Source organism: Dermacentor albipictus, unplaced genomic scaffold, assembly GCF_038994185.2.
Source record: "Dermacentor albipictus isolate Rhodes 1998 colony unplaced genomic scaffold, USDA_Dalb.pri_finalv2 scaffold_20, whole genome shotgun sequence".
Classification (NCBI taxonomy): Eukaryota; Metazoa; Arthropoda; class Arachnida; order Ixodida; family Ixodidae; genus Dermacentor; species Dermacentor albipictus.
This window is the reverse complement of record NW_027225574.1, coordinates 7243520-7252441: the sequence shown is the minus strand read 5'-3', so window position 1 is coordinate 7252441 and position 8922 is coordinate 7243520. Positions and strand designations below refer to the sequence as shown.

The window sequence follows — 8922 nt, the reverse complement described above, 5'->3', positions numbered from 1 at the left end:
CTTTGCAAGCGATAGAAGACGGCACACTTCCTCCCTGCTTTTCACCCTTGCGAATGCGAGATCAAGTCAACATCCTTCTCGGCTCATCCTTGCACGCTTTAACTGGCACCTACAGCATAGGGCAAGCGGCCGTGATCTTATCGCAAATGAACTATTTATGGGACATCACGGCGATGGCGACGGTGACGCGGCAATTCGTCTGGAATGTCCCTATACTAGCTATCGCCACAAAAGATGACACCGCGCACGAGTGCAAAATTTGACTACCATATGCACAGCAGCCTATGCTATCCCCAGAATGTTTTTCACCAAGTCAGAGGGGTGGTTCAGCGGCGCTTTATATAGATATGGAATCCAGGAGTATGTGCAGGTCGCATGCAGCCGAGTTCTATTTTACAGGTGACAACTTCTTCGCTCCTATCGAGAATGAAACGTCGAAGTCTGGAGTGCATCCTCAGCCTGAGAGACGCCTTCAAGGTAATAAGCTACTGCGCCAATATTTGTCCGTCGTTAGAATTCAAACTAGGAGAACATCCATGAATAATAAGGTGAATGCACTTATAACTGAGTGTTACAATACTCTGATAATGATTCGAACGACGAATTAACTCATTAATTCATCAATCAGTCACGTAGTCAGGTAAGCAACTAGCCAATCTTTAGAGTTATTTCCCCACGTGAAGAGGGCACGCGAACTTGCCCTGTTGGCGCCATGAGGACAGTAGTACTTGTTTCGTGGCTGCTATACTTGGGTTCAAGACACCATAGAGAGGAATGCCGTGAACAAAGCCATTGTGAATCTTTTCAGTGACCTTCAGGGGGAAGTTTCGGCGCAATTCGTCTCAAACCCACCCCTAGTGTATAATTATTTTATTCTCACCTCTCTGCCTTTCTTCATTCGAGAGCTAAGTGGGTTTCTCATGCTGCAAACACCTCATGCATCTTACCATAGTTCTCCTCCCGCCCGCTAAGGACTACGGCATGCTTTGCGGCCGCCGTGGCGTAGTGAAACTCAACGGCAAATCTGTCTGTTACGCAAGCAAGAGTCACGCTCAGCAGAAGTTACTTTGAGTAGTTGACTGAATACGTCAACGTCATGTTGATTTATTCACCCTTTCGCCCCTTCGTCCAGAACGTTGGCAACACGATCGTGGTGGTGTTCCAGACAGAACCTATGGACATGTTCGTGATGGAGCACATCCGATGCGTGTTCCACGACGTAGCCGTCATCTGCCTCGGTGGGGAAGCGGTGGAGGAGGTGCGCTCTATCGCATCGGACGGCACCGCCACTCCCCCCGGTCGAGCGAGGGTCACCGTTATGTTGCTCAGGCTACTGCCGGCGCTCACCGACAAGGCACCGAGGAAGAGGGCCTCCAAGATTAAGTCCCGGGCATCGATCTAAGAATGACTGCGACGCGTTGCACGAAATTTCTCGCACGCCACACGCGAGTTGTCTCCTTTTCGGTTAGTGTGGATCTCGCGTGGAAATCCCGTTCTATTATGAGTCATGTGCAGTGGGAATCGTGTACTGACATGTTAGAGATAGACCAGCAGAAGTCCATTACGCTTGGTTTACTTTTCGCGTCTCAGCACCCTTTTTTATTCTTGTTTGTTATATCTTTCCTATAGACTGGTACTGTTATCCTGCACCTTGAGTCATTATTTCCTTCACTGTAACTTCCGTACGCAGATGCGGAGTTTCTCTTCCTCGACGTCAAGTGTTAAGGAGTCCCGTCACGCAAAACAATAGGTGCCGGTTTACCTATGTAAGTAAGGCATGGACAGGACTTTTGCGTCGGGAACAGAGACGCTCCAGGCTACATATTATTTAGCAGTTAGAAATAATAAAGTCGCATTTGAAATGTAGACAAAGCGAATCGCCATCTGTACATAATCTCCTTCTGCATAGAAGGAGAGTACGTCTTCACAACACTGTCGTGCACTGTTCTCAAACGAGTAGCGCACAAGTCCTACATTACACTAGAGGGCAGGGACCCTTGCCAGGCATAAAAATTCCTCACATTGGGCAATTTTTCCATGGAGTTATCTGCCATATAGTACAACCTGCACTCTATTATATTAATTTTCTTGAATGTTCTGTGCAGCTTAATTCCGGTTAGCCGCTGTTTAGGCGGCTTTCATTGGGCACTTCTTCCTATATGACGTTTTAGTGCTTTTAAACTGTAACGTTACTATTTCAAATCTCGAAACAACGAGGCACTTGGCCAGCTGCTTTATAAGGTAAACTAAATTTTGTGGTTTTACGTGGCAAAACCACCATCTGATTATGGCTCCGGAATAATTTTGACCATCCCAGGTTCTTTAACGTGCAATAAATGAACGGTATACGAGAAATATTGCATTCCGTTCCTATAGGAACGCGTTGCAATGCGGCCGCCGCGGCCCGCATCGAACCCGCGACCTCGAGCTCAGCAGGTCAACGCCATAGCCGCTGGACTACCGTGGATGCTACCAAATTAACTCTTTGTGATGAGTGCTTGCAACGCTAGAAAGGCAAAAATTTATCACGTTTTCGTGCGCAACCGAGAAAAAGAATGGCCTCCAATCTATGCCATGAAGGCAGTTGGACAGTGAAGATGTAAACGAAGACTAGAAAAATAACTCACCCATTACGACGAAGCTTGAAATTGTTCATAAGGTGACATTCACATGCACTTTACCTAATCATTAGCCTAAGTGGTTTCAACCACCTTCGCAACCGCTCTCTTGTCTACCTACAATGAGTGGGCCAGAGAGAAGAGAAGTGCACTTAACCACTCTTTCACCGCGCCTTGTATGCACGTTGCTCTTCAGGAGTCCTCAGTCTACGTGGCCTTCAATAACACGATCATAACACAAATCAGTTGCTAGGCGGGTTCTTCTTATACATGTAGTTATGTCACTCCCGGCTTCGTATGATACAGTTTCCGCTTCCCGGGAACTGCAGCTTGTGCAACCGTAATATTTACTGGGAAACGCTTCGCCGAACGTTATGCGCGAAGGCGCGCTTTCTGGTTCATTTCTGTCTTTCCCCCTCACGGGCAGCAACGCCGCTGCCGCGCATGCGTGTAGGTGAGCGCCGTCTAGTGGTGCTGCAAGGAACGCAGTGGCGCACGCGGCGCGCGCCTCCCCCTGATTCGTTGAGTTTTTGCCTACGAACAAAACAGATGCTTCGGGAGGTAAAGCTGAAGCGTACTAGAATACAGCTGAGTGGAATAAGCAGCCGGAGCAGCGCATGCGTTGCAGGGAGGCACCCGACGACGAAAAATACTGTGGAGGCGCTGAGAGCGAGGTGGATTGGGCCGCATCAAGGTCGCGCCGTTGGAAACTGCAGGTGATTCTGCTCGGTGGGGTCCTTCCTACTGCTTTGCTCGCTGCTCTTTGCGACCGGACCACTCAACTAGTGTTCCCAATTACGTATGACATGTGTTCATGTTTTAGGAATAAATTCCTTTGTGTGTTTTTAGGCCGAGTGGTGATGCGCGTGCATTGCGGCCGCAGTGTCGGCTTTCATTCTGCTATTTTATTGTAGCCACCTTGGAGAACAAATGTTTTGCTTGTTCTTCAAGCAGCTTGTCTGTCGTGTGTATTCTTGCGCATATCGTTTTCTATCAGTAGATTTTGTAAAATGCAGACGAAAAACCAACTCAGCTAATAAAACATATCTGCCTCATCCCGCGCTCTGTTGCGCTGTTCTCAGATTTACGTGGAGTATAGTGAGAAAAAAAATGCAGTGCAACATTCCGTTCATGTTTGCGTCTTCGTCGCGTAACAGAATGCGGAGTAATTGGTACGCGTCTTTTATTGGGTCGGACCTCGGATGACGAAGACAGTTTCATTTACCTATTCTATACACTATAATCTTCCTCCGGTAAGCCGCTTTAATTTTTTTTGCCGGCGCAGCCGTTTAATTAGTGGGAATAGTGGCTATGACAATGGGCCTTTAAATTGGAGCTGTCGGATCCAATTTAGGCCGCAGAATTGGATGGGGCTGAAATGGAAAAGCACTCGCGTACTTATACGAAGGTGATGGTTGAAAAACCCAAAGCGGTGAAAACGCCGCGGGTGCCTCATAATCATATATTGCTGTTTTGCGACGTAAAAACTCAGAACTTCCTTATTTAAGTTAAAGAAGACAGATGTGTCCTTCAGCTCTTTTCTAGGGGTTTCAACAAAATGAAATTATTTTCGAGTTGGATTCCCACCAAAAACAGGTTATGCTTATCTTGTATATAAAACCTACATGCAATGCCGTTCCGAACTATACGTCAGCTCAACTGAGCAGCTTGTATATATAAACGGCTGCTTTCGGTGCACTGTCATAACCACATTAATCAAGCAGTTTATGGAACCACATGCCTCGTATACACGTAGCAACAAGGCATATATATATATATATATATATATATATATATATATATATATATATATATATATATATATATATATATATATATATATATAAACGAGAAGAAAGAGGGTTAACCAAGGGTCCCGATTTTATTAGTAATATCATAAGAAGCCAACAAACATTGACACCAAGGACAACATAGGGGAAATTACTTGTGTATTTAATAAATGAAAATAAAGAAACGAAGAATTAATGGAAATTAAAGTGGATGAAAAAACACGTTCTCGTTCTCGTGACACCTGCGGCAAAAAGGACGTCCCACGTCCGCCGCCATGGTCTGTGTGTGGTGGCGCTTGCTAACACTCCCAGGGTTCTACTTGGACACATAAATACCCAAGAAAGTGGATGGGAAAACAGCGCCGCGGTAGCTCAATTGGTAGAGCATCGCACGCGAAATGCGAAGGCTGTGGGTTCGGTTCCCACCTGCGGCAAGTTGTTTTTTCATCCACTTTAATTTCCATTAATTCTTCGTTTCTTTATTTTCATTTATTAAATACACAAGTAATTTCCCCTATGTTGTCCTTGGTGTCAATGTTTGTTGGCTTCTTATGATATTACTATATATATATATATATATATATATATATATATATATATATATATATATATATATATATATGCAGATTTGCTTTGTTTGTTGAAGGAGATGAGTGGGCTACAACGTGCACCACTCAGTTTTAACGGGATGAAAAGATGATGAGACTGTCCAGTATAACATTTCCTTGCCTGAATCGAGTTAGCAGGCTCACAGCCGGCCCGGCAACAACGGGGTGTTTATGTTAATTGGCAGCTATATAGGGACGTGTTGAACAGAAGTTATCAAACCCTGTGCGGTAACTCACTCAGGAACTAGTGCGCATCTGCGCAACAGCTGCAACTCGCCGGCAGCATAATCATTCAGAACAGTCATAACTTGCATCGGACACACCCTGAAGAATTCGAAGTGATGTTATGCTTTACATTCAAACAGAACCGACTATTCCATCATATTGTTATGGGGACGTTGCAAGTCTAGGAAAACTATATTCACAATATAAATACAGGATGAGTCAGAATAGTTAATATGGCTGACCATCAACAACACGCAGCAGCCAGCGTCTCCGATCTTCTTTCTCTATGTTCTTTCGTCCTTCTGTAACGGGACCCCCGGATGGCGAAGCGCCCTTTCAGCGCGTGGCAGGCGAAGAATTGCGAGCGAAGTATGCCTTCAGCCGCGAAACGTGCACGAAGTCGACAGGTGTCTCACCCGAGGATGCATCAAAATGTAGAGGCCAAATCTCGTAACTTACGTGGTAAACTTGGCGTAGGACTTCATAAGGCCCTGTGTAGCGAGAGAGAAGCTTCTGGAATAGGCCAACCCGACGATAGGGTGACCAGAGGTGCATTCAAGCGCCTGATGCGGACTTAAGATCGCGATGGCAGCTGTCGTAACGCTCTTTTTGTATATGCTGCGAGGCCAATAATGAGATGGGGCGACTTGACGTGCCATGTGAACGCGATCGATGACTTCACGAGCGCACTCAGTTGCAGCATGTAGCACAAAAGGGAGGATGGTGTCAAACGGCAGTGTGGAGTCGCGACCATACAAGAGATAAAACCGTGAATATCCTGCGGTGTCATGCCGGGACGAGTTATACGCAAACGTCACGTAAGCCAGCGTAGCGGCCCAGTCGCGGTGATCGTTGGAGACGTATATCGACAGCATCTCTGTGATTCTTCGGTTGAGACTTTCCGTAAGGCCGTTTGTTTGTGGGCGGTAGGTGGTGGACAGCTTGTGCTCAGTGGCACAAGAGCGGAGGAGGTCGTCGACAATTCGTGATAAGAACGAGAAGCCACTGTCTGTGAGTAACTGTCGAGGTGCAACGTGGTGGAGAATGACGTCGTGGAGGAGAGAATCGGTGATGTCAGTTGCGCCACAAGTCGGCAACGCCTTTGTTATCGCGTAGCGTGTCGTGTAATCAGTTGCGACGGCGATCCACTTGTTCCCTCGAGTCGTTGTCGGAGAAGGGCCAAGCAGGTCAAGGCCTACGCGAAAGAGCGGTTCGAGGGAACTTCATGGGACAAAATCGTCCGACAAGTGCCAGGGGAGGTTTCTTCCGGCGCTGACACAATTCACAAGTTGCGACATAACGACGCACAGAGCGGTAGAGACCCGGCCAGAAGAAACGGCGTCGCACGCGGTCGTGTGTACGCAAAACTCCAAGGTGTCCTGCCGTTGGTTCATCGTGAAGTTGTTCGAGAACGGTGAGTCGCAGGTGACGAGGAAGGACAAGCAGCAACAGAGGGCCGTCAGGCTTGATATTGCGGCGCTAGAGGATGCCGTCATGCAGCACGAACATGCGGCACGTGCCGTCGGTGCGGTCAGATTGCACTCCAGCGATGATGGACTGTAAGGATGCGTCGCGTTGTTGTTCAGCGCACATGTCGCTCATGTCACTCAACGCCATCACGCACGTCACCGGATCATGCGCAACAGGATTGGGAGGATCCACGGGGTAACGCGAGAGGCAGTCAGCATCCTTGTGGAGGCGTCCTTTCTTGTAATGGACACTAAATAAAAATTTCTGGAGCCGCAAAGCCCAGCGACCAAGCCGTCATGTAGGGGCCCGTAGGGAAGACAGCCAGCAGAGTGCGTGGTCTGTGACGACCGAAAACGTGCGGCAGCACAAATATGACCGGAACGTGGCGACAGCCTAGAGTAAAGCCAAGCACTCTTGCTCGGTAATGGAGTAATTTCTCTCGGCAGGTGACAGCAGGCGGCTGGCCTAAGCTATCACACGCTCGGTACCGTTCTGGTGTTGGGCGAGAACAGCGGCTGTGCCATAGCCGCTTGTGTCAGTGTGGAGTTCAGTCGGTGCGGACGGATCAAATTTGGCAAGTATGGGAGGGGTGGTCAGAAAACCGATGAGAGTGGCGAACGCGTGAACCTGCTCCGGGTCCCGTGAGAATGGCTTGTTCTTCTTTACAAGATTTGTCAAAGGCCGAGCAATGTCGGCGAAGTTGACGAAACGGCGACAGTGAGAACACAGGGCGATGAAGCAGCGCAAGTCAGAGGCAGAACGTGGCGCAGGGAAACTGCGTATGGCGCGAACTTTTTCAGGATCTGGTTGGACACCGGATGCGCCAACGAGGTGTCCGAACACTGTGATCTGACGGCGTCCGCAGTGACATTTCGTGGAGTTCAGTTGAAGGCCGGCTAGTCGGAAGACTGCAAGAATTGCAGCGCGTCGGGTAAGGTGGCTGCCGAACGTGGGATAGAAAACAATAACGTCGTCAAGGTAACAAAGCCAGGTGGTCCATTTTTAGCCCCGCAGAAGAGAGTCCATCATACGTTCAAATGTCGCAGGAGCATTGCACAGGCCAAAGGGCATGACTTTGAACTGGTATAAGCCATCCGGCGTGATGAATGCCATCTTCTCGCGGTCCATTTCCTCAACTAAAATCTGCCAGTAGCCGGTTCGGAGATCGATGGACGAGAAGTATTTAGCTCCGTGCAAGCAGTCTAAGGCGTCATTGATTCGTAGTAGTGGGTAGACGTGTTTTCGCGTGACCTTGTTTAAGTGGCAATAATCGATGCAAAAACGCCGCGTGCCTTCTTTCTTTTTCACAAGGGCGACAGGCGAAGCGCAAGGGCATGCTGATGACTCGATGACCCTTTTGCGGAGCATTTTGTCCACTTCTGATTGGATGACTCGACGTTCAGCTTGCTATACACGATAGCGACGCCGACGAATAGTATTCGCGTCTCCACTGTTTATACGGTGGTGAGCAACAGATGGTTGGCATAAAGGCCTGTCGCCGAAATAAAAGATGTCACCGTACGATTCAAGCAGGAGTCGTATGTCCGTGACCTGTGCAGAGGTGGGGACAAGTGCAATCATTTACGCGAAGTCATCCGTTAAGGAGCCAGAGCTGTCAGCTGAATTGGCGCTAATAAACTGCTCTCGGCATTCAGACTCTCAATGTCAAATTAGCAATTACTAGAAACGCTGGCCAAGAACATGCCGGACGGAGGCACTTGAGGGCAGAGGCTGAAATTCAGAAAGGGTAGAACGACTTCTTTATCAGTAACCGTCACCAACGTATGTGGGACAGTAACGTTCCGGTTCAAAAGCACGTCGATGATGGGGTGAAGCACATATTCACCACCAGGAACGTGTGGATGGGCAGTCAAAGTGACGTAAATAACTGCCTCGGGTGACAGACGCACATTTTGAAGCGAGCACAAGCGCGGTGGGGTGGTACCCGGAGCATCGGCGAGTTGAGACAGCTCTAATTGAAGAACGCCGTTCACGCAGACGATGAGAGCAGAATGAGTGGATAAAAAGTTGAATGCAAGGATAACATCATGAGGGCAGTTGTCGATCACAGCAAAGAGAACAGAAGTAGAGCGGCGGGCTATAATTAAATGTGCAGTATGTACACATTCCAAGAAGAAGCCCGTCGCCGTCGGCCACACGATGCACTCGGGCAGCTGCAGGGTTGAGGACCTTCTTCAAACGTCTACGGAG

The 8922-nt window shown here is 48.3% G+C and overlaps 1 long non-coding RNA gene and 1 other non-coding gene across 2 annotated transcripts; both read left to right on the top strand.

Moving 5' to 3' along the window:
• Positions 1-394: 394 nt before the first annotated feature.
• On the top strand, positions 395-1649 carry LOC139052216 (uncharacterized). Its single transcript, XR_011509784.1, has 2 exons — positions 395-477; positions 1133-1649. It is a non-coding gene; the product is annotated as an uncharacterized lncRNA (long non-coding RNA).
• A 3120-nt stretch (positions 1650-4769) lies between these two features.
• Positions 4770-4842, top strand: TRNAS-CGA (transfer RNA serine (anticodon CGA)). Its single transcript has one exon. It is a non-coding gene; the product is annotated as a tRNA-Ser (tRNA).
• The last annotated feature ends 4080 nt before the right edge of the window (positions 4843-8922 follow it).